General features: G+C 39.6%; 1 long non-coding RNA gene across 1 annotated transcript; it reads right to left on the minus strand.

Moving 5' to 3' along the window:
- Positions 1-9,093: 9,093 nt before the first annotated feature.
- Positions 9,094-22,810, minus strand: LOC139182664 (uncharacterized). Its single transcript, XR_011566170.1, has 4 exons — positions 22,727-22,810; positions 22,194-22,245; positions 13,642-13,702; positions 9,094-10,060 (listed from the first exon to the last, which is right to left on the minus strand). It is a non-coding gene; the product is annotated as an uncharacterized lncRNA (long non-coding RNA).
- Positions 22,811-27,167: the final 4,357 nt, after the last annotated feature.

Raw genomic sequence — 27,167 nt, forward strand, 5'->3', positions numbered from 1 at the left:
ACCAAACTGATGGAGAAAACACATAAGCAAACCTGGAGGTAAAGCTGCTTGGCAGTGGAACGTGGGGAGGATGGGTAGAAACTGACAACAGCAACTACATTTGCAAGAATCATAATAAACATATTGGATTTTTTTAAAACCAGTACCAAGGCATGTTGCCCATGAAATGGAGAGCACAAATACACAAATGTTGAGTGCAAAGACTATAGCTTCCCAGGAAAAAAGCATGACCTGTCCAGTCTTCCTGTTGCTCTAAAGCACATGAGACTGTATTGTTTTCTCTCTCAGTTCAAGCTCTTCTTCCAATCTGAAGGAACTTCTTCCTCTTGCCACTATGAATATCAGGTCTAAATCTCCTTGACTGAGTTCTGCTCAATTTAATCAAAGTCTCACGTGCTTTAATACTTTCCATGAATTAGCATCCATTTTGTTGTTGCTTTGTAAGTATGGTTGACAGTTATTAATGTGTGGGTTCTGTAATTTTGACTAGATTCTAAACTCTGACTTTTTGGATGTTTTATTCAGATAAGCATCCAATTTTTTTCCAACCTTATTGAGATATAATTGACATACTGTTGTGTAAGTTTAAGGTGTGTTGATTCGACACAACTCTATATTGCAGTATGATTGCCACTGTAACATTAGCCAATGCCTCCATCACATCACACAATTAATGTTAATTGTTCACTAGAACGATTAAGATCTAGTCTCTTAGCTACTTCAAGGAATAAAGCAGTATTGTTGACTATAATCACCATGCTGTGCATTAGATCTCCAGAACTTATTCCTCTTATAACTGAAAGTTTGTAACCTCTGACCATTATCTCCATAATTCCTCTGTCCCTGGTTCCTGTAACCACCATTCCACTCTCTGTTTGTATAACTTTTTAAAATTCCACAGATAAGTGATATCATATTTAATTTATCTTTCTCTGACTTATCTCACTTAGCACAATGCCCTCAAGGTCGATCCATGTTGACTCAAGAGGCAGGATTTCCTTCTTTTTCGTGTTGTTGTTGTTCAGTTGCTCAGTCGTGTCCAGCTCTCTGCGACCCCATGAACTGCAGCACTCCAGGCTTCCGTGTCCTTCACTATCATCTTCCAGAGCTTGCTCAAACTCATGTCCATTGAGTTGGTGATGCCATCCAACCATCTCATCCTCCGTCGTCCCCTTCTCCTCCTGACCCCAATCTTTCCCAGCATCAGGGTCTTTTCTAATGAGTCAGTTCTTCACATCAGATGGCCAAAGTATTGGAGCTTCAGCATCAGTCCTTCTTTCTCATGATTGAATAACATTCTCTTATATGTCTATATCTATTTATCCGTTGACAGACACTTAGGTTTTTCCTTATCTTGACTGTTGTGAATAATGCTGCAGTGAACACAGGAGGTGTAGGCATCTTTTCAATATCTTATTTCATTTCTTTTCGATACATACCTAGAAGTAGGATTGCTGAATCATTTGGTAATTCTACTTTTAATGTTTTTAAGGAAACTCCATTCTGTTTGCCATAGTGTCTGAACTGATTTATATTCCTATCAACAGTTCACAAGGGTTCCCTTTTCTCCACATCCTTGACCACACTTGTTATCTCTTATATTTTTGATGATAGCTATTCTAACAGGTGTGGATGATTAGTGACATTGGTATTATTTTATGTATCTGTTGGCCAGTCGTATGCCTTCTTTGTAAAATATATTAGCAGACTGAATTCAACAACACATTAAAAGGATCATACATCATGATCAAGTGGGATTTATTCTTGGGATGAAAGGATAATTCAACATATATAAACCATATTAAATGTTGTATCCACATTAAAAGAAGGGATGTGGTAACCATATTAAAAGAAGGAAAGATAAAAGTCATCCTTCTTGACAGATGCAGAAAGAAGCATTTGATAAAATGCAACATCCTTTAATGATAAAACCCTCAACAAATTGAGTATAGAAGGAACATACCTCAATGTAATAAAGACCATATAGGAAAAGCCACATATTCCATCCTCAGTGGTAAAATTTTGAAAGCTTTTCCTCTGAGATCAGGAACAAGATAAGGGTGCCCATTCTCACCACACTTATTTAACAAAGCACTAGAAATTTTAGCTTGAGCAATCAGGTAAGATAAAAGAAAAAAAAGTTATCCAAATTAGAAAAGAAAAGTAAATTTTTCTTTATTTTCAGATGACAGGATTTTATATATAGAAAACCCTAAGACAACCAAAAAACTGTTAGAACTAATTAATGAATTCAGTAAATTTGTAGGATATAAAATCAACATACCGATGTCAGTTGTGTTTCTATTCACTAACAGTGAAATGACTGAAAAACAGCCAAGTGAAAAAAGGACTCCAGTAGTTTATATTCAGTAACTGGGGACCCAGGTGGGAAAGAGAGGAAGAGGGAAAACGAGGCAGAAACAATATTGGAAGTGATGTCCAGGAATTTTCTTCAACTAGTGATATGTATAAACACACAGATGTAAGAACTGCAGGAAGTTTCGAGCAAGGTAAAGAAAACCACACATGAGGCACACGACAGTGAAACTGCTGAAAGCAGTAGCGAGGAGCATCTCAGAAAACCAGCCAGGGAGAAAGACCCATCGCTGTGCAGTAATAGGAAAGAGCTGACAGATAACTTTCCTAAAGAATCAATGGAAGAAGACATTGCGACATAAGCGACATCTTTAAAGTGCTTCAGGAAAAAAAGCTAATAATTTACTATTTCATAGTCAGCAAAATATCATTCAAAATGAGATAAAGATGCTTAGAGACAAACGAAAACTGAAATAATTATCCACACACAGTACAGGAAATGCTGCAATTAATTATTCAGGCTGAAATAAACTGATGTCAGATGGAAGCACTGAACAATAGAAAGGAATGGAAAGTATCCAAGGAGGCATGAATGTGGGTAAATATAAAAGATTGTCTGTTTAAATCATGAATAACATCAATGTCTTTCAGTGGATATAACAAATGTAGAAGTGAAATGTATGTTGGTAATTGAATGAGGGCAAGAGATTTTTCAATATAATTAAACTAGTGAAAGATTTCTGAATTATTCACAAAATGGTAAACTTTTCAGCTAAAGCTGAAACTCCAGTACTCTGGCCACTTCATGCGAAGAGTTGACTCATTGGAAAAGACTCTGATGCTGGGAGGGATTGGGGGTAGGAGGAGAAGGGGACGACAGAGGATGAGATGGCTGGATGGCATCACTGACTCGATGGACGTGAGTCTGAGTGAACTCCGGGAGTTGGTGATGGACAGGGAGGCCTGGCGTGTTGCGATTCATGGGGTTGCAAAGAGTCGGACATGACTGAGCAACTAAACTGAACTGAACTGATATTCTATTCACAATAGACACACTTAAAAATATGAAAATTGATAAGTTGAAAGAAAAAGAATGAAAAAATGTGTAACATGGGAATATTAACCAAGAAAGAGCTGACATGCTTATGTTATGCAGGACAAAGTAAACTTTAATACAAGTAGCATTACTAGAGTTAAAGCTGGACATCTGACAATAAGAGAAACAACTCACTGAGAGGGATAAAAATACTGATTTTATTTCCATCTAATTATGGTTGAAAACTGTTAGTCCCTCAGTCATGTCTCACTCTTTGTGACCCATGGACTGTAGCCCACCAGGCTCCTCTGTCCATGCAATTCTCCAGGCAAGAATACTGGAGTGGATGGCCATTCCCTTCTCCATGGGATCTTCCTGACCCAGGCATTGAACCCTTATCTCCGGCCTCTGCAGGCGGATTCTTTACCACAGAGCCACCAGGGTAGCCCACTGGGGTCTGTACTGTAGGCTAAAGAACCATGAAAATACAAAGCTGGACATTTAAACAGGAGAAAGATAGCTATATGACTTTCCCTTCTGAGAGAATAGAAGACCTAGTTCCCTATTATAAACACTCCTTGAAAAGAGAAAGGGAGTAACTACCTTTTAGAATGTAATGTGTTTAGATAAGACAAGCGTCTCTGAGTTAATAATCAAGATTTTTATCTTCCTGGCTCCAGGAGTCACCGCCTTGAAATAAAAACTCAGACCTCTGTGAAAGTAAATCTCTTTTAAGTTCTCACTCTCTGTTTGGTTATAATTTCACTTTCAAGGCTTATGTTTTAGTCCAGGTTTCAATTTTCTTTGCTTTAGAAATAATCATGCACCTCTCCCCCCAAAAGTTCTCCTTAGCTTTGTGACTACTACTCAAATAACAATCTTAGATGTCTTAATAAATATCCATAGACAATATTTATTTTTAAGATCTTAGTTACTAGAAAAACTATTTAAATATTCAATGCAACTGAATTCAGTTTATCATAATTCCAATACAAGAAGTAAATTTCCACAGGAAACTGTAAAGCTGATTTTCAAATTTATGGGAACCCACAGAGATCTAGAATATTTAAGAAAATTTTGAAAATGACAATGATGTAAGGCATACACTAACAGATTTTAAGACTTACTAGAAAGTTGTAAGGAGAAGGCAATGGCACCCCACTCTAGTACTCTTGCCTGGGAAATCCCATGGATGGAGGAGCCTGGTAGGCTGCAGTCCATGGGGTCACTAAGAGTCGGACACGACTTCTCTTTCACTTTTCACTTTCATGCATTGGAGGAGGAAATGGCAACCCACTCCAGTGTTCTTGCCTGGAGAATCCCAGGGACAGAGGAGCCTGGTGGGCTGCCGTCTATGGGGTCACATAGAGTTGGACACGACTGAAGCGACTTAAGCAGCAGCAGCAGCAGCAGAAAGTTGTAACCATTAAGAAATGTTTTATTAGTAAAAGAGATAGATAAAGAATCAAATGGAATAGAAAAGTGTATGGAAACAGACCATACAAATATGAGTAATTGATTTAAGACAAGCATTTATTTCATTTAAATTTCAAAACGGAAAGGATTTGTCTCTCCAGTGAATACTGCTGGACCAATTGGAAATCCCCACCCATTTTCAGAAGCCCTAAATTTAAAGTAGTAGTGCTTCTGGGATATAACATAGGAGAATACTTCCATGATATTGGAATAAACAGTAATTCTTAAATAGAACACAAAACCCAGTGAATTAATTAAACTAATAAATATTATTAAATGACCAATATTATTATTAGTCTTTAGGGAAATGCAAATTAAAACCACAATGAGAGAATATTCATACTCGTAATGATTAAAATATATATAAAAAAATATGTACAGCAGATGTTGGTGAACATGTGGTAACTGAAAGCCTCATACATTGCTGATGGGAGGAAAACTATTTAACCATTTAAGAAAACTATCAGTGTTTAGCCCACATCTATCCTATGATGTAGGAACATTCAACAGGTACAGTTCTAGGTATTTATTCATGAAAAATAAATCCATATGTCCACCAAAATATATGCACAAGAATGTTCAAAGCATTTTTGTTCATCATAGCCTCAAACATGGCTATGGACTGGGAAATGGATATACATATTTGGATTAATTCATACATGGAGTAATACATAATAAGTGCATTACCGATAAATACAACCATTAACACAGATGTTATATTTATAATATATGTTGGACACAAAAGTATATATTCAGTGTGATCCTATTTACATGCAGTCCAAAAAACAAATAGTAATAGATGTCAGAATAATGCTTACCTCATGTATGGGATATTGCCTGAGCAGGCACGTGAGGGAGCTTTATTGGAGTGTCCTGTACCTTGATCTGGGCTTCTAAGGTGGCCCTAGTGGTAAAGAATCATCTGCCAATACAGGAGATGTAAAAAGACAAAGGTTTGATCCCTAGGTCTAGACCCCTGGAGGAAGGCACGGCAACCCGCTCCAGTATTCTTGCCTGGAGAATCCCATGGACAGAGAAGCCTAGTGGGCTACAGTCCGTAGGGTCACACAGATCAGACAAGACTGAAGCGACTTAGCACATATCTTGATATAGTTAGTAGTTTCTCAAGTGTATACATATATTAAAAAATCAATTAACTCTGTCTTAAAATCAGTGAACTTTTGAACATTTTTGAGTATGTACTACAAATCAATTGTAAAAAATGAGGAGTATTTTTATCTTTTGAGAAGTGTGTAAGCTTTTTCAAGTATGTTTTATATGAGACACAAGGGGATTCTCAGAAGAAAATACAGTTGTTTCTCTTTATTCATGGTAATGTTCCAAAAAAATCCTTGTGAACATTGCATTAGCAGATACTGAGCCATTGCTCCTAGGAGAAATATAAGATTCAGTTGAATTCAGTTCAGTCGCTCAGTCGTGTCCGACTCTTTGGGACCCCATGAATCGCAGCACACCAGGCCTCCCTGTCCATCACCATCTCCCAGAGTTCACTCAAATTCATGTCCATCGAGTCAGTGAAGCCATCCAGCCATCTCATCCTCTGTCGTCCCCTTTTCCTCCTAGTTCCCTGCTAATCTTAAAAGATTAGGTCTCGACTCAACGGACATGAATCTGAGCAAACTCTGGGAGATGGTGAAGGACAGGGAAGTCTGGCATGCTGCAGTCCATGGGGCACAAAGAGTCAGATATGACATGAACAACAACAACATCTGACCATGACACATTTGTCAACTGACAAATATATAACCTTGTTTTAAACATACTTCTGCTTAAGGACACCCTATTTCATAGACGCTGCTGATCATTAACATTGAACTTGAAGCTAACAACACCATAACTCATGCCTGAAAGCTTATCTAGAACACATACATTCTTCATAAGGCACATCACAATTTTCTTGTGCTTAGGAAACACCAGACAGTGCGTCAGCACGATGCTTAGGGACGACTTGGAACAGCAAAATCACACACACACACACACAACCACAAAAGAGCATAAGATGTGGCATTAAATAGATTGCAAAAAGAAGACGACATGGGAACACCACATTTAACGTCAGTTGGGATCATTCATGTCAGATGACTCAAAATTTCCACCATTCTGTGCATGAATGAGCGCAGAAGTGACGCAAGTATTGATTTGGGGGTCACAAATAAATTTTAGTGAGTAGAAAAATTTGCAAATAAGGAATCTATGAATAATGAGGATAAAGCATAACTAGGAGGTTGTTGTTATTTAGTCGCTCAGTCGTGTCTGACTTCTTGCTACCCCATGGACTGCAGCACGCCAGGCTTCCCAGTACTTCACCATCTCCCAGAGCTTGCTCAAACTCATGTCCATTGAGTTGGTGATGCCATCCAACCATTTCATCTTCTGCTGTGCCCTTCTCCTCCTGCCTTCAATCTTTCCCAGCATCAGAGTCTTTTCAAATGAATCAGCTCTTCTCATCAGGTGACCAATGTATCGGAGCTTCAGCTTCAGCATCAGTCCTTCCCATGAATATTCAGGACTGATTTCCTTTAGGATGGACTGGTTGGATCTCCTTGCTGTCCAAGGGATTCTTCAGAGTCTTCTCCAACACCACAGTTCAAAAGCATCAATTCTTCAGTGCTCAGCCTTCTTTCTGGTCCAACTCTCACATCCATACATGACAACTGCAAAAACTAGGAGGCTAAGACCCGTAAATCTTTCACCAATTCTCAAATTTAGGAATAATGTCCCTTATGGGGAAACTGATTTAGAAGTTATCTAGGTAGACATAGAAGGAAGTATGTAGGAAACATCAAGGCACAAATGAAAGTAAGAATAATAAAGCCAAACTGGATACTTGGGCATTGGTTACACAGAGCAATAAGGAAGAACAAGAAATACGACTGGAAGAAATAAGAAGGTAAAATGGATTTTGTAGTCTCCCAGAATCAATGAAAAACTTCAACTCATCTCTTTTGCTCTCTTCTATGTGTTTTCTTTTTTTCCTTTCCAAATGTTTTGTTTTTTCAGTTGAGGTATAGTTGATATACAACATTATATACATTTCAGGAGTATAAGATAGTAGTTAATAATTTTTAAAGGTTATGATCCACTTATATAGTTATTATAAAATATTGGCTGTAATCCCTGTGTTGTATAGTATATCCTTGTAGCTTATTTTATACACAGTAATTTGTACCTTTTAATACGCAACCCCTATCTTACCCCCACCTTCCCTCTCCCCAGTAGTAACCACTAGCTTGATCTCTGTATCTGAGTCTGCTTCTTTATTATCTTCACTAGTTTGTTGTATATGTTGGATTGCACATGTGAGTGATAACCCTACAGCATTTATCTTTCTTTGTCTGACGTATTACTTGGCATAATACCTTCCAAGTCCTTCCATGTTGCTGCAAATGGCAAAATTATATTCCTTTTTCTGGCTGATAGTGCACCATGCATGTGTGTATGTGTGTGTATCTCCATTTTCCTATTGGTGGATACTCAGACGGCGTTCATACCTTGGCAATGGTAAATAAATGCTGCTATGAACACTGCATACGTATATCTTTTTTAATTAGTGTCTTCATCTTTTTCAGATATAGATGCAGGAGTGAAACTGCTGGGTCATCTGGTAGTACCAGTTTCAGTTTTTGAGAAAAGCCCATGATTTCCTCCATAGTGGCTGTACAGATATACATTTCCAGTGGCAGCGCAGGAGGGTTTCCTTTTCTCCATATCCTCACCAATATTTGTTATTTTTTTCATAATGGCCATTCTGACAGGTAGGAGGCGATATCCATTGCAGTTTTGACTTGCATTTCTCTGATGATTAGCAATGTTGAGCATCTTTATATCTGTATGTCTTCTTTAGAAAAATGTCTCTATTTTTAATTGTGTTTTTTTTGTTGTTGTTGACAATGTTGAGTTGCATGAGCTGTTTATATATTTTAGATGTTAACCCTTTATAATCATATCATTTGCAAATATTTCTCCCATTCAGGAGAGTTTTTGTTTTGTTTTGTTGATGATTTCCTTTACTGTGCACCTTCTAAGTGTTTTCACCACCTGGGAGTTCAGATCCATCAGGACCTCAAATTTTATTAAGTCGGTGAAAGTTTATTGAAAATACATTAAACTCTTGACAACATACTACAGTAACACTAATATAGATCTAACAGAAATGGCACTTAGAAGGGACATACATACACATTCCATCAGCCGGGATAGTATAAGTTATGTTGCTTTAACAAACAACTCCAAAATCTCAAGAGTTTCATACAAAAAAGGTTTATCTTTTTCTTTCCCCACAAAGTACAAATGGCAGTTTTATTTGTGATAGTCCCAAACTGGAAATAACTCACTTGTCCTTTAACAGGCGAATAATTAAATGAATATAACCACAGCACAGAATACTCCACAGCAGCAACATGGGATGGCTACTGATAACACACAATGAAAAGGTTGTTTTTGTTTTTTGTTTTTCTCACACAACATGGCCTTTGCAGATGACCTAGAGGTTCTGCTTTAGCTACAATCTCATTTCAGAGAATAGCTACTCCATGGCTGTTAACAAAACTGATGCCTTCCTGGGCCTGTGCAAATGTTCCTCCTATCCTTCTATCGACCCTACCCAGGACTGTGCCGTGCGGTAAAATACTTCTCTGTCATCAAGGGCTTTGCAGTTAATAGATACCATTTAATAATCGTTAGAACCAGGTGGCTTCTATATTTTGTTAGTCCCTAAACAATGATGAAGTCCCTCATTGAATATTCCCAGCCCCCATGAGGCTAATTATCCATTCATAAATCTTGACTTAGGAATGCACTTCCTGTTTCCAAGAATGTATCCACATACCCTAGGTTAACTGTAAAGCTGTCCCAGTAGCCCCTGCAGTGTGGAGTGCAGCTGTGAACACTCCTGGATCATGATCCGCCTGATCCTACCAGGGAGTAAATTACCCTGTAACAAACTGATCCATTGATTGTATGGAGCTGGAGAAGTAAATGGCAACCCACTCCAGTGTTCTTGCCTGGAGAATCCCAGGGACGGGAAAGCCTGGTGGGCTGCCGTCTATGGGGTCGCACAGAGTCGGACACGACTGAAGCGACTTAGCAGCAGCAGCAGCAGCAGCCTGCCTTGCAGGAAGGCAGCTTTTTGTTCTCAAGATGCCTTTTTTAGTTTGGTGGGCACTTCTTGTTTCCTCCATCCTCCAACAACCACAATCTCAAAAGTTGCTTCTGGAGTGTAGGAGAAAGACAAAACGGTTTTGGAGAGTTTTATTCAGCAATAAATGCTTCAGCAGAGAAGTGAGAGACACACACTCTATTCATAATCATGTGGGCTCCCCAGGTGGTGGTAGCGGTAAAGAATCTGCCAAATCAAAACAAGCCATTGGCCAAATCTAAATAAAAAATGTAAATAACTTCATCCAACCCAAAGAGGGCTCAGTGTTGAGTTCAGGATATTGTGGCTATGTTTATGAAGGATAATGTTCCATAGTTTCCTTTCGTCATAACATTTTCTTCTGGTTTAGGTATGAGGATAATCCTAGTCACATAAAACGAGCTGATAAAACTTTTCTACTCTCTTTTCTGAAAGAGTTGTCTAGAATTAGAACTATTTTACTCTTAAATGCTTACTAAACTTACCACTGATCCACTCTGAGCCTGGAGTTTTCTTTGTACAGTCAACCCCTGAACACAGGTTTGAACTTCAAAGATCCACTTATATGTAACTGTTTTCCAGTGAATATATTGGAATTTTTTTGTGTGTGACAATTAGAAAAAACTTGCAGATGAATTGCATAGTCTAGATATATCAAATATTACTAAAAATAAGGTATGTGGTGAATGCATACAAAATACAAACATACTATTTTATCATTTAATACCGTAAAAATATATACAAATCTATTATAAAAGGTTAAAATTTACCAAAACTTTACATAACACTCACAGACTACACACCAAGGAAAACATAAACAAGTGTAAAGATACAGTATTAAATCGTAACTGCATAAAATTAACGATAGTACATACTGTACTACTGTAATAATTTTGTAGCCATCACTTTTTGGCTATTGTGGTGAGCCAAGTGTTATGAGTATCCACTTATTAATAAAACACAGTCTGATGCTAATCATTTCCTTGTGAGCAATTCATCTCTCTAAGAAACTGTGTATCACAGTAAAAAGTTCTCTCTCATAATTCTATATTTTCCATCATGTTTGGTGTAATACCATAAACCTTGAATGACACCGTGGGACCCATAAGAAGTACCATTAGTGATTCTGGAAGCGCTCCCAAGAACCAGAGAAAAGTTATGACATTATAAGGTAAAAGTGAGTTGCTTGAAATGTATTGTAGATTGAGGTCTACAGCTACAGTTACCCACCATTTCAAGATAAATGAATCTTGTGTAAAGACCACTGTAAAAAAACAAGAAAAGGACAAATTGTGAAGCTGCTGCTGTAGCTATGTTAGCAGGCATAAAATCCTTGCACTTTATGCAAAGTATTTTTTAATCTCATATTGAAAATGCATCTTTTATGTGGGTGCAGGCTTGCTAATAAGAAAGGCATACCTATAGACTCTGGGCTTCCCTGGTAGCTCAGCTGGTAAAGAATCCACCTCCAAGGTAGGAAACCTCAGTTCAATTCCTGGGTTGGGAAGATACCTTGGAGAAGGGATAGGCTACCCACTCCAGTATTCTTGGGCTTCCCTGGTGGTTCAGATAGTAAAGAATCCACCTGCAATGCAGGAGGCCTGGGTTCGATACCTGGGTTGAGAAGATCCCCTGGAGGAGGGCATGACAACCCACTGCAGTATTCTTGCCTGGAGAATTCCATGGACAGTGAAACCTGGCGGGCTTCAGTCCATGGGGTCACAAAGAGTTGGACACGAATGAACGACTAGGCACAGCACAGCACATAGAGACTCTAATATGATTTGAGAAAAAGTAAAGTCATTATATGACAACTTAATGCAAACAGAAGGTGAAGAATCTAAAGCTGGAGAATTTAATGCCAGCAAAGGATGGTTTGATAATTTGATAAAGAAGTTTAGCTAATAACAGTCAAAATAACAGGAGAAGCAACTTCTGTCCACCAAGAAGCAGCAGACAAGTTCGCAGATGCCATCAAGAAAATCTGAGGGTTTTTAGCTCACCCAAAGGCACCATATTCTGGAGGGAAAATGCCACATTTACTAGCAAGACAAAGAAGTGAGCACTAGGATTTAAGGCAGGAAGGGATAAGCTAACTCTACTGTTCTGTGCAAATGCAGTCAGGTTTATGATCAGGACTGGTCTTATCTATAAAGCTAACCCCTGAGCCCTGAAGGGAAAAGATTAAGTACCAACTGCCAGTCTTTTTGTTGTACAACAACCAACCCTGGACAATGAGAACACTTTTTCTGGATTGGTTCCATGACTTCATCTCTGAAATCAGGAAATACCTTGCCAGTAAGGGACTGCTTTTTAAAGTCTTTTATTTATTTATTTTTAACTGGAGGATAATTACTTTACAATGTTGTGTTATTTTCTGCTGTGCAAAAGCATGAATCAGTCATAAGAATACATAAATCCTCTCTCTCTTGAGACTTGGTCCTACCACCCCATCCCACACCTCTAGGTAAAGTTCTTTTTATAGAGTACTATCGGGGCTTCCGTGGGTAAAGAATTCTCCTGCAATGCAGGAGACACAGGATATGTGGGTTCAATCCTTGGGTTGGGACGATCCCCTAGAAGAGGAAACGGCAAGCCACTCCAGTATTGTTGTCTGAAAAATCCCTTGGACAGAGGAGCCTCGTGGGCTATAGTCCAAAGGGCTGCAAAGAGTTGGATACAACTGAATACAAGCACATGACCCTTCACCACTCAGAATTTTATGAATGTTCTTGATTTCTTCAAAAAAAAGCTTTTGGTTTTACTTTTTCTATTATTTATCCATCCTAAGATTTCAAATGAGTAAGAGATAAGTGGTATTCCGAGTCATGGTGTCCCTACTACTAAGTCCAGTGTTTGCAGACTCGGTTGAGTCATAAAAGAAGGGATCAGTATAAGGAAGACTAATGTTTATTAAATATTTGTTAAATAAATCTGCAAGGACTGTGGATGACCTTTTTTGCCTAAGAGAAGGAATGGCCAGAAAATGTGGGGTTGCACCAGCAGAGGCCAGTATAGGCAACAGGACCCTGCAAGACTGTCACCAGAGCAAAGCAGTGGAGATGGGACAGTGCCCTGCAATCAGAAGGACCTGGGGCACCTCCCTGGTGGTCCAGTGGTTAAGACGCCACGCTTCACTACGAGGAGCACAGGTTCGATCCCTGGTCAGGGAATTAGCATCCCACATGTTGTGTGGTGCGGCCAAAATAAAGTGAAATAAAAAATAAATACAAAAACAAAAAAAGAACCAAAGGGACTTGAACAGCAAGTCATTGCAGCTGGCTAAAAAAAGACACTCCAGAACATGCTGGAGATTTCTTATTCTGTGGTCAAACCATTGGAAGAAGAAAAACTTCCCTTAATCTTTGTGGCAAATGTGCCTACAAAGGGGTCATCTATAACAAAACCCTGGCATCAATGCAGATACTTTTAACAGCAGGGAGTGTTTTCTAAGGTTTGTGGTAGCATTCAAATCAAGTGATTGAATCAAGTGGTTGATAATTTTTCCTGTTTTTATACTATTTCCCTAACTAGAATCTAGAACATTACACTCATTTGTATCCCCTATGATATAATTCTGGTTCATCATGGTCTGGGCAAGTGTAATATGACTAAATATGAATACAAACATACATACACACTATCATCCTCCTACCTTTCAGTCAAGTTCGCAAATTATCTCATTTCAGCACTTGCTCACACATCTCCATATCGTCCTGTGGGGCAAAATCAGAAAAACTTTTAAGGTTGGGTAAACATGGATGTTATCTGTATGTTTAGGAGTTGAAATGACAGTAAATGATACTTAGTCACTCCTGGATCCTCTGCTTTAAGATACCAGTGTTATTTTTCTTTAGCATTAGTGTAGATAATGTGAATTGACTCCATTTGTGAAATAAAAGGAGAAACTAAGCAAAGGCAATATTTGCCTTTGCTTACTTTGCAAACTAAGCAGAGGAGATATTTAATCAATAAATTCATGAAAATCAACATTGTGAAAAAACTGTACAAATATTTAGCCAAATTGGAAAACCATTATGTGTTCCCAGCACGAAATCTGGCAGTATAACAAATCACAAGAAAAATCATGTCTTTGTGAAATAACCAAATGTGAAATGAGTAAAACTATATGAGGTTAATTGCTAGCTCTAAAACAATGTTTACTTGAATTTTTCATGAAGACTGTTAAATTAAATATGCTTGATATCTTGGGTTGCATATATTCTTCTATTCCCTAGTTCTGAGAATGTTTCATATTTGACAGCTATGTACAGCATGTTCTGAAAATAAATCTCAGAAGATCATTTTGATGCTTTTGAGTGATTCACTATTTGAACATTTACCAAATATTCTTCTGTCCAGTCACCTTTGTCCTTCTAAATCATTTTAAAGGAAGAAATAGGATCTCTAAGAATTTTTTGGACTACCATTGCAAAATCTTGATAATTTAACAATATATCTTGATTGTGTAATACTGCTTATACTAATAAAGGGCTTAGAAGGACAGAGGAAAGAGAAAGGTTAAGTGGAATGTTATGTTCTAATAGCAAAATAATGATCTTGAGAGTGAAGAAGTCATTAGTTCCTGCCCTTTTCCCCTTATCATTTTTCTGCATAACCACAGCAGACCTAAAAAGTCTTTTACTCTCTCTGAGATCAGATTTTAGCTTGGAATTCTGGTTATACCTGTCAACATCAGTCATTCTGAGCCAATTTTTCCAATACTGATCAAAGTTCCCACTTTCTTTATTCTTCTACACAGCTTTGAAAATATGCTATATTGCTACACATGTTAGTTTTTTTTTTTTTTCTCCTTTAAATCTTATTTTTCAAGCTAGTCTGGCTCTGTAGACTAACAAATGTATGAAACATGTAAATCTACCATTTCTCTCAGTTTCTTAACAGCCAATTCCAGTTCTATTTTGTTTGAATTGTCTAAACCTTTCTCTCTAAATACCAATTTGGACATATTGACTTTGTGCACATTAATATTACATATTTCCCCATGGCCTGAGGGATGCAAACAAGTATTAGTTAGTTGCTCATTCGTATCTGACTCTACAACCCCACAGACTGTAGCCCGCCAGGCTCCTCTGTCCATGGGATTTTCCAGGCAAGAATACTGGAGTGGGGTGCCATTCCCTTCTTCAGACCCAGGAATCAAACCCAGGTCTCTCACATTTGCAGGCAGATTTTTACCATTGCGCCACCTGGGAAGCCCTTCTGACCCGAGGGATGCAAAGAAGAGGAAGAGTCTAAAATCTGGTTAGGGTGAGAGGTTATACACAGAAAAAGTCATTGATCCATACTGAATATACAATGAAGGTAAGACAAGGCCACAAGAATGCAAATAATATTTAATCACTGGTTGCTGAACTAGAGAACATTTTAGTGTTGAAAGTCACAATAACAATGTCATTTTTAATTGTCATAATTATAGAATTCAATAAATTTTTGAATCATTTGCATGGTATCAAAGTATAATTACCAAAAATCAAAAGTGACTCATACAAATATAGAATAAACACTTGTCACAGATATATTAAGTCATTAATGTTAGAGGCAGTAAGACAATAAAGTTCCTTCAAAGACCACTCTGAGAAACTGGTTACTTACAGGCATTTTGGGAGTAGTTGGGGGAGAATACTAAATATAAACTAGTTAATTTCCAACAGGACAAATAAACCATAACCTTTGTGGTTATCATCTTTACCAAATAAAAATCTGTAAGTTAACAAGGTCATTTATAGTATCTGTACTCTAATCAAATAGTAAAATAGCAAACTCAAGCGTAAGTACACTGTCTTAGATAATTAAATAAGCCTTTCATCCAATGGCCTTTATTACATTGGGAGGTGATAATGCTCCATCCTCAATATTCAAGTTTTTGATAAAAAAAATTTTAACACTAGTTTATCTTCCTGGTTGTTCTAAGTAACTCATATAGTTTCTTGGCTTCATTGTTCTTTTGCATATTCAGTCACAGTCATGTCCAACTCTTTGCGACCCCATGGACTGTAAGCCACCAGGCTCCTCTGTCCATGGGCTTTTCCAGGCAAGAATACTGCAGTGGGTTGCCATTTCCTACTCCAGGGGATCTTCCTGATTCAGGGATTGAACTCGCATCTCTTGCATCTCCTGCTTTGACAGACAGGTTCTTTACCACCAGTGCCACCTGGGGAGCATCTGTTATAACATTTAATCACCTTTCTTGTTGTCTGTTAAAAGGAATGTCAGACTTATTTTTCTCACAGGGGAGTTAACAAGCCAATGTGCAAAAAGAGTCTTTTAATACTTAATAGGTAATAACCATTATTACGTGGAGATACCCCACATCCAAGGTCAGAGAAACCCCAGTAAGACGGTACGCACTGGAGCAGCTGTGAGGAGGTACCCCACACCTGAGGGCAAAGGAGAAGCCCCAGCAAGATGGTAGGAGGAGCAAATTCACATTTAGAATCAAATCCCATTCCTGCCAGAGATGTTCAGAGGGCTCGGGCAAAGGAGAAGCCCCAGCAAGATGGTAGGAGGAGCAAATTCACATTTAGAATCAAATCCCATTCCTGCCGGAGATGTTCAGAGGTCTCAAACAAACCTTGTGCGCACCAGGACCCAGGGACCCCACAGAGACTGAGACAGAACTGTGTTTGAGCATCTCCTGTGGAGGTACAGGTCAGCAATGGTCTGCCGCAGGGACAGGGGCTCTGGGTGTGGGTGTGGCATAAGTCCTCTTGGAGGAGGTCACCATTCACCCCACCACAGAGCTGCCATAACTTACACAGGACTGGGAAATAGACTCTTGGAGGGCACAAAAGAACCTTGTGCATCAGGACCCAGGAGAAAAGAACAGTGACCACACAGGAGACTGTCCCGGACTTGTCTGTGGGTGTTTGGGAGTCTCCGATGTAGGCATGGGTGGGTGGTGGCCTGCTGCAGGGTTGGGGGCACGGACTGTAGCAGTACATGCATGGGATCCTTTGAGGGAGGTCACCATTATCTTCATTACCTCCATCATAGTTGGGCCCCAGGTAAGTAGCATGGGGGAACAGAGCTCCACCCAACAACAGAAAATTGGATTTAAGATTTACTAAGCATGGCCCCACCCATTAGAACAAGACCCAGTACCCCGCTCAGTCAGTCTATCCCATCAGGAAGCTTTCAGAAGCCTCTTATCATTCTCCATCAGAGGGCAGAGCAAACTGAAAACCATAATCACAGAAGACCAACCAATCTAATCACATGGACCACAGCCTTGTCTAACTCAATGAAACTATGAGCCATGCTGTGTAGAGCAAGCCAAGATGGACGGGTCATGGGGGGAGTTCTGAAAAAATATGGTCCATTGGAGAAGAGAACAGCAAACCACTTCAGTATTCCTGCCTTGAGAGTCCCATGAACAGTATGAAAAGGTAAAAAGATAGGACGCTGAAAGATGCACTCCCCAGGTCAGTAGGTGCCCAATATGTTACTGGAGATCAGTGGAGAAATAACTCCAGAAATAATAAAGAGACGGAGCCAAAGCGAAAGCAACACCCAGTTGTAGATGTGACTGGTGATGGAAGCAAGGTCCAATGCTATAAAGAGCAATATTGCATAGGAACCTGGAATGTTAGGTCCATGAATCAAACAGGAGATGGCAAGAGTGAACATTGACATTTTAGGAATCAGCGAACTAAAATGGACTGGAATGGGTGAATTTAACTCAGATGACAATTATGTCTACTACTGTGGGCAAGAATTCCGTAGAAGAAATGGAGTAGCCAGCATAGTCAACAAAAGATTCCGAAATGCAGTACTTGGATGCAATCTCAAAAACGACAGAATGATCTCTGTTCATTTCCAAGGCAAACCATTCAATATCACAGTAATCCAAGACTGTGCTCCAACCAGTAATGCTGAAGAAGCTGAAGTTAAACAGTTCTATGAAGACCTACAAGACCTTCTAGAATTAACACCCCCAAAAATGTCCTTTTCATTATAGCAAAATAAAATGCAAAAGTAGAAAGTGAAGAAACATCTGGAGTAACAGGCAAATTTGGCCATGGAGTACAGAATGAACCAGGGCAAAGACTAACAGTTCTGCCTAGAGAAATGCACTGGTCATAGCAAACACCCTCTTCCAACAATACAAGAGAAGACTCTACACATGGACATCACCAGATGGTCAACACTGGAATCAGATTGATTATATTCTTTACAGCCAAAGATGGAGAAGCTCTATACAGTCAGCAAAAACAAGACCAGGAGCTGACTGTGGCTCAGATCATGAACTCCCTATTGCCAAATTCAGACTTAAATTGAAGGAAGTAGGGAAAACCACTAGACCATTCAGGTATGACCTAAATCAAATCCCTTATGATTATACAGTGGAAATGACAAATAGATTCAAGGGATTAGATCTGATAGAGTGCCTGATGAACTATGGACAGAGGTTTGTGACATTGTAAGGATACAGAAAGCAAACCATCCTCAAGAAAAAGAAATGCAAAAAGGCAAAGTGGCTGTCTGAGGAGGCCTTACAAATAGCTGTAAAAAGAAGAGAAGTGAAAGGCAAAGGAGAAAAGGAAAGATATACCCATTTGAATGCAGAGTTCCAAAGAATAGCAAGGAGAGATAAGAAAGCCTTCTTCAGCAATCAATGCAAAGAAATAGAGGAAAACAACAATGGGAAAGACTAAGGATCTCTTCAAGAAAATCAGAGATAGCAAAGGAACATTTCATGCAAAGATGAGCTCAATAAAGGACACAAAAGGTATGGACCTAACAGAAGCAGAAGATATTAAGAAAAGATGGCAAGAATACACAGAAGAACTGTACAAAAAAGATCTTCATGACCCAGATAATCACAATGCTGTGATCACTGACCTAGAGCCAGACATCCTGGAATGTGAAGTCAAGTGGGCCTTAGAAAGCATCACTACGAACAAAGCTAGTGGAGGTGATGGAATTCCAGTTGAGCTGTTCCAAATCCTGAAAGATGATGCTGCAGTGAAAGTGCTGCACTCAATATGCCAGCAAATTTGGAAAACTCAGCAGTGGCCACAGGACTGGAAAAGGGCAGTTTTCATTCCAATCCCAAAGAAAGGCAATGCCAAAGAATGCTCAAACTACCGCAGAATTGCACTCATCTCACATGCTAGTAAAGTAATGCTCAAAATTCTCCAAGCCAGGCTTCAGCAATATGTGAACCGTGAACTTCCTGATGTTCAAGCTGGTTTTAGAAAAGGCAGAGGAACCAGAGATCAAATTGCCAACATCCACTGGATCATGGAAAAAACAAGAGAGTTCCAGAAAAACATCTATTTCTGCTTTATTGACTATGCCAAAGCCTTTGACTGTGTGGATCACAATAAATTGTGGAAAATTCTGAAAGAGATGGGAATACCAGACCACCTGATCTGCCTCTTGAGAAATTTGTATGCAGGTCAGAAAGCAACAGTTAGAACTTGACATGGAACAACAGACTGGTTCCAAATAGGAAAAGGAATTCGTCAAGGCTGTATATTGTCACCCTGTTTATTTAACTTATATGCAGAGTACATCATGAGAAACGCTGGACTGGAAGAAACACAAACTGGAATCAAGATTGCCGGGAGAAATCTCAATAACCTCAGATATGCAGATGACACCACCTTTATGGCAGAAAGTGATCAGGAACTCAAAAGCCTCTTGATGAAAGTGAAAGTGGAGAGTGAAAAAGTTGGCTTAAAGCTCAACATTCAGAAAACGAAGATCATGGCATCCAGTCCCACCACTTCACGGGAAATAGATGGGGAAACAGTGGAAACAGTGTCAGACTTTATATTTCTGGGCTCCAAAATCACTACAGATGGTGACTGCAGCCATGAAATTAAAAGATGCTTACTTCTTGGATGGAAAGTTATGACCAAACTAGATAGCATATTCAAAAGCAGAGACATTACTTTTCCAACAAAGGTTTGTCTAGTCAAGGCTATGGTTTTTCCTGTGGTCATGTATGGATGTGAGAGTTGGACTGTGAAGAAGGCTGAGCGCCTAAGAATTGATGCTTTTGAACTGTGGTGTTGGAGAAGACTCTTGAGAGTCCCTTGGACTGCAAGGAGATCCACCCAGTCCATTCTGAAGGAGATCAGCCCTGGGATTTCTTTGGAAGGAATGATGCTAAAGCTGAAACTCCAATACTTTGGCCACCTGATGCGAAGAGTTGACTCATTGGAAAAGACTCTGATGCTGGGAGGGATTGGGGGCAGGAGGAGAAGGGGACGGCAGAGGATGAGATGGCTGGATGGCATCAGTCTCAGTGAACTCTGGGAGTTGGTAATGGACAGGGAGGCCTGGCGTGCTGCGATTCATGGGGTCGCAAAGAGTCAGACACAACTGAGCAACTGATCTGGTCTGATCTAATCTGAGTGACTGAACTGAACTGAAATAAAGTTTTTAAAAACAGAATCTTTCTAGTCTATAATCCTTTATTGAAACATCAAAACAAGTCATTTTTATCATTTTTTTTCACTAGAATTAAAAATAGCAACAATAACTTAGTGGACCTTCACAATACTTGTCTTTAATTCAAATGCCGTAACATTATCTTTATTTTTCATACATTGTATAATATTCTCACAACTGTTAAATATGGCATCATACAATGAAAAATTATTGAGGCAAAACAGAGTTTAAATTCTGTCTGTGCCCTTTACAGAGTTTAAAAGATCACACATAATTAGTGAACTTTATAAAACTTAAAATCTGACAGGCACCAGACTTCCATTCCCAAATACCTATTTGGCTTATTCCAACATAATTTTAACATTCTTCTACTGAATCAGGAATAGATGCAACAAAAAATCCTTTTATGATAATCATTTTAGGGATGCCAGATATATATAAGAAAGACAAAACTATCTCCTAGTTACAGAAAATCACACAGAAGGCAAGCTCAGGTTGAGGATATTAGCTTGAGATGGCCTAACAAAATAACATAGGCTGGGGGGCTTAAACAGATAATGGACATTTACTACTTACAGTTCTGGAGTCTGGGTAGTCTGAGATCAAGGTGCCAGCAGATTTGGTCTATCTTTGTTTTCTTAAGACACAAATCCCATCATGGTGACTCCACCTTCATGGCCTCACCTGAATCTATTTACTCCCAAATACCTCACTTTCTAGCACAATCACATTTCCTTAGGGCTTCAACATAGAATTTGAGGTGGACACAAGCATTCAGGTGGGCTTCCCAGGTGACTCAGTGGTAAAGAACCTGCCTGCCAGTGCAGGAGACACAGAAGACTCAGGTTCAATCCCTGGGTCAGGAAGATCTCCTGGAGAAGGAAATGGCAATCCACTCCAGTATTCTTGTCTGGGGAACTCCAAGGACAGAGAGCCTGGTAAGCTGTGAAGAGTCAGACATGACTGCACGACTGAGCACACCCAAGTATTCAGTCCCTGTGATGTGTGTTTAGTCAGTCATGTCTGACTCTTTGCGACCCCATGGACTCTAGCCTCCCAGGCTCCTCTGTCCATGGGGATTCTCCAGGAAAGAATATTAGAGTGGGTTGCTATGGCCTTCTCCAGGGGATCTTCCCAATCTAGGGATCAAACCCAGGTCTCCTGCATTACAGGTGGATTGTTTACCATCTGAGCCACCAGGGAAGTAGGTATTTAAACCAAGTCCTCTTGGGGACTTGGGGAAAGGATGGAAGAAGGCAGGGAATGGGTATGACTCTGTAAGTCTCCCATGATGTCTATAAATAAACAAAACATTCTATACACTTGTTAAGCTGCTATGACTCTTCTCTATAAGAGATTTTGATTTAGTATGTTTGGTGTAATTTCTGGGAATATGCATTTTTATTAACTGTTCTGACCAATTCTGACTCAGGCAGTCTCTGAACTACTCTACTACTAAACACTGGATTAGATGACGTGTGAGGTCATTTAAGTATCTAAGATGCTGATTACAAGGGGCTTACCTGGTGGTCCAGTAGTTAAGACTCCATGGTTCCAATGAGGGTACGTGGGTATGAACCCTGGTTGACCAACTAAGATCACACGTGAGGTCAAATAAGTAAATAAAATGCAGTTTACAAAAGCTCAGGAATTCATTAGAATCCAAGCTGACTTTTCTGTGTTGTAGTATAAATAGTCAAAAGAAGAATACTACATGTGAACTATATTTTTTTTAAAAAAGGCCTTAATGACCTTGGTAATCACTACGGTGTGGTCACTCACCTAGAGCCAGACATCCAGGAGGGTGAAGTCAAGTGGGCCACAGGAAGCAGTACTATTAATACAAACAAAGTTAGTGGAAGTGATGGAATTACAGCTGAGCTATTTCAAATCCTAAAATGTGACACTGTTTAAGTGCTGCACTCAATATGCCAGCAAATTTGGAAAACTCAGCAGTGGCCACAGGACTGGAAAAGGTCAGTTTTCATTCCAACCCCAAACATAGGAAATGCCAAAGAATTTTCAAACTACTGCACAATTGTGTTCATTTCACATGCTACCAAGGTAATGCTCAAAATTCTTCAAGCTAGCATTTAGCAGTATGCGAACTGAGAACTTTTATCTATGCAAGCTGGGTTGAGAAAAGGCAGAGGAACCAGAGATCAAATTGCCAATATCCACTGGATCATAGAGAAAGCAAGAAATTCCAGAAAAACATCTACTTCTGCTTCATTGACCATGGTAAAGCCTTTGACTCTGTGGATCACAACAAACTGGTAAATTCTTCAAGAGATGGGCATACCAGACCACCTTACCTGCCTCCTGAGAAACCTGCATGCAGGTCAAGAAGCAACAGTTAGAACTGGACATGGAACAACGGACTGGTTCCAATTTGGGAAAGGAATATGTCAAGGCTGTATATTGTCACTCTGCTTATTTAACTTCTATGCAGAGTACATTCTGTGAAATGCCAGACCAGATGAATCACAAGCTGAAATCAAGATTGCTGGGAGAAATATTAACAACCTCAGATAAGCAGTTGATACAACTAATTGCAGAAAGCGAAGAGGAACTAGAGCCTCTTGATGAGGTTGAAAGAGGAAGAGTAAAAAAGCTGACTTAAAACTCAACATTCAAAAAACTAAGATCATGGTATCTAATCCAGTCACTTCATGGCAAATAGAAGGGAGAAAAGTGGAAACAGTGACAGACTTTATTTTCTTGGGCTCCAAAAATCACTGCAGACAGTAACTGCAGCCATGAAATTGAAATTAAAAGATGTGTTCTCCTTGGAAGAAAAGCTATGACAAACCCAGACAGCATATTAAAAAGCAGAGACATCATTTTGCCAACAAAAGCCCATATAGTCAAAGCTGTGGTTTTTCCATTAGTCATGTACAGATATGAGATATGGACCATAAGAAAGGCTGAGCACTGAAGAATTGATGCTTTTGAACTGTGGTGTTGGAGAAGACTCTCGAGAGTCCAGTGGCCAGCAAGGAAATCAAACGAGTTAATCCTAAAGGAAATCAACCCTGAATATTCATTGGAAGGACCAATGCTCAAGCTGAAGTTCCAATACTTTGGCCACTGGATGAGAAGAGCCTACTCATGGAAAAGACCGTGATGCTGGGAAAGATTGAGGGCAGGAGGAGAAGGGGCAACAGAGAGCGAGATGGTTGGATGGTATCAACAACTCAATGAACATGAGTTTGAGTGAACTCTGGGAGATAGTGAAGGACAGGGAAGCCTACTGTGCTACAGCCCAGGGAGTTGCAAAGTCAGACACAACTTAGTGACTGGACAACAACGTATGGGTTACCAAGATAATTAGCTGAGGAAGATTAATATGTCATCTTGGAGATTTTTTTTTTTAAACTAAACTAAAAAGAAAGCTGTGGTACATATACACAATGGAGTATTACTCAGCCATTAAATAGAATACATTTGAATCAGTTCTAATGAGGTGGATGAAACTGGAGCCTATTATACAGAGGGAAGTAAGCCAGAAAGAAAAACACCAATACAGTACACTAACGCATATATATGGAATTTAGAAAGATGGTAACAATAACCCTGTATGCTGCTGCTGCTGCTAAGTCGCTTCAGTCGTGTCCCGACTCTGTGCGACCCCATAGACAGAAGCCCACCAGGCTCCCCCGTCCCTGGGATTCTCCAGGCAAGAACACTGGAGTAGGTTGCCATTTCCTTCTCCAATGCATGAAAGTGAAAAGTGACAGTGTATACGAGACAGCAAAAGAGACACTGATGTATAGAACAGTCTTATGGACTCTGTGGGAGAGGGAGAGGGTGGGAAGATTTGGGAGAATGACACTGAAACATGTATAATATCATATATGAAACGAGTCGCCAGTCCAGGTTCGATGCACGATACTGGATGCTTGGGGCTGGTGCACTGGGACGACCCAGAGGGATGGTATGGGGAGGAAGGAGGGAGGAGGATTCAGGATGGGGAACACATGTATACCTATGGCAGATTCATTTCAATATTTGGCAAAACCAATACAATATTCTAAAGTTTAAAAATAAAATAAAATTTAAAAAAAAACTCAAAAAAAAAAAAAAAGAAATAATTAAGATCTCTTCTTGAACTTTGCTTGGCATAATGAACTTATTTTGTCATGGGAACAATAGTTAATCATTGTTAATAGATTTTCCTTTTCATACTTTCTCCTCTTACTTTTTCTTATTTATTAATATTTTCTCTGGGACACTAAAAATGCAATTTTGCATATTTCCTATATTACCAGTGTCATTGGTAAATATTCATGTGTCACTATATGTACAGGTTATTATTTTCCCTTTTTAAAATTCAGTTTCATGAAGCACTCTAGGCCATTGTGCACATTCTTTAGTTTAAATTGTTTCTAATTAGAGTATTAGCCTCATTAGCTTTTTTATAATGCCCTGGAGCTGTTCAGTTCCATTAGTGTTTTTTAAAAAGGGCTAATCCAGAGGAAAAAAATCAGAGCATCTGATTTCCATAGTCTTGTACAGTCTGAAAAGCTACTTTACTTTTCAAATAAGGACATTTTTGTTTGTGTTGTTGGCTACTTTCACGGTAATACATACTCACTATTAAAATATATAAGATAGATAATCTGGACCAATGAAGCAGTATGAGCTCAATGATGGTTTTGCCTTTCGCACTGCCTCTTAGCACCACAAGAAATAAGCTTTCTTGGTATAGCGGCCACTCTATTATCAGGAGCTCTTTCTTGGCCAATTTCCAGGTCAAGGGCTGCTAAAAGCTGCTGAGGAGCCAAACGATTTAAATACCCCGCAGTTAAATTAAGCAGCTCTATTCAAGTAAACAACAGTAAAGGTGATATTACTTCCACAATTCTTTTAACAAGTCATGAATTCTCAAGGTGGATGAGCTCATCTAATCACCATGGTTAAAACAAATGGAGCTTAGATTCTGCTAGTTTTTCCTCTGCACCCACAAAATTTAATTTGCCGTTTTCTTTTTAATGGAAGATATTAGGGAGGAGAAGGCTTTGAACTGTCTTAGGCTGGTTCATATTCCAGCCCTGTATTTATTAATAGCTTTAGGGAGATTATGCAATGTTCTGAGTTTTAGAGGGTTTTTCCCTCTACATGCATACCGTATAGACATGTTGCAGGAATTGATATAAGAGCCAATGTAACAGGCTTGGTACAATGCCTAGCATGCACATTGCTCTTAATAAAAGTAGTTACTTTTTAGCAAGAGAGCAAATATTGATATAGGTGAATGTTCATGTCTTTCTTCCCTCACTCCCTCCTGATCCTTTTTATTTTTTCCTCCAAACTAGAACAGGTGCTTCCCTCGCCGCCCCTTCTCCTGTCTCCATGATCTCCGTACCCATCCCTTCCCCCAGATGTCTGACGGAGTCCAGTATTTGCCACCTTAGCTTTGCTCTTCCTGTTTGTGGGCTATTTTTTAGAACATCCTGACTCTATTGTTATCAAAATATATCTTTTCTTTGTATTCCATTCATTTCCATATCCTATGTGTTTTATGGGTTTCCCTGGGGGCTCAGATGGTAAAGAATCTGCCTGCAATGCAGGAGACCTAGGTTTGATCCCTGGGTCGGGAAGATCCCCTGGAGAAGGGAATGGCTACCCACTCCAGTATTCTTGCCTGGAGAATTCCACAGACAGAGGAGCCTGGCGGGCTACAGTCCATGGGGTCACAAAGAATTGGACACAAATGAGTGACTAAGACTAACTAATTGGCTCATTGGTTACCAGTCAGACCAGCAGAGGGTCATGCCCTTCATTGCTTCTTTAATAAGCACAGTGGAAAGTTCTGATCTAAAGCTAGAATGATCATTAGGTAGGACCTGGGGCAAGTATGTAGGAAGGTCAGTCATGTGGGTAGGGTATAGGTGAATCAGGCGCTGGTCCAAGGAGCTGTACAGAGAGCAAGAGAACCACCACCTTGAGTGGCCTGATCCTGTGCTCCATCCCTACAAACCCCTACAACTCTTACAATCCTGGTCCCCTGCTCTTTCACCATGTCCCAGAGGGCACGTAGGCGGAGGCACACTGTAACCAGATGCCATACGTACATTACAGACAGCAGCAGCCACAGGGTATCAGGAGTAGGATGCCTAGTGTGCTAAATCCAGTCATTCACCAGGATATGGGCAAATTCTGCAGCCAAGTACTTACCAGGTCAATGGAAAGGAAGTCAGAGGTGGCAGTGCCCTGTCCAGTTACAAGGAAAGTAAGGCCGCCCATTGGTTTTGCAAATGAAGAGACCTCCATGGGGAGAGGAAGGCCTTGCTTTGAAGGAACTATTCCACTGGCCTCTCCAGGAACCAGCAGTTACATTACAGTTCTGACTGCATTGTTTTGTTGAGTGCAAATAGGACTAGACCCATTAGATTTTTCCAAACAAAGAAGTTAATCCTACTGGTTGGACCTGTATGTTCAGAAGGCAGCCTGTTCCACTCCACACCACATAGTGAAGAGGGGCTCATGGGGTGTCAAAGTTTATGAAGTGTTTTACAGTAATGGTCCCAGACAGGGGCCTTTCACATGTATTCCCAGGAAGATGGGAAGAGTCTTTCCCCTCATTGTCAGTCATCCCCACATGGTCACATTAGCTTAGGGTGTGTTAGTTAGAACATACCCTAACACCCTCACACACACACAAACCAAAATGGTTTAAAGACTTAAATATAAGACATGACACCCTTAAAACTCATAGTAGAGCACGTAGGCAAAACAATCTGACATAAGTCA

This window comes from Bos indicus, chromosome 4, assembly GCF_029378745.1.
Source record: "Bos indicus isolate NIAB-ARS_2022 breed Sahiwal x Tharparkar chromosome 4, NIAB-ARS_B.indTharparkar_mat_pri_1.0, whole genome shotgun sequence".
Lineage (NCBI taxonomy): Eukaryota > Metazoa > Chordata > Mammalia > Artiodactyla > Bovidae > Bos > Bos indicus.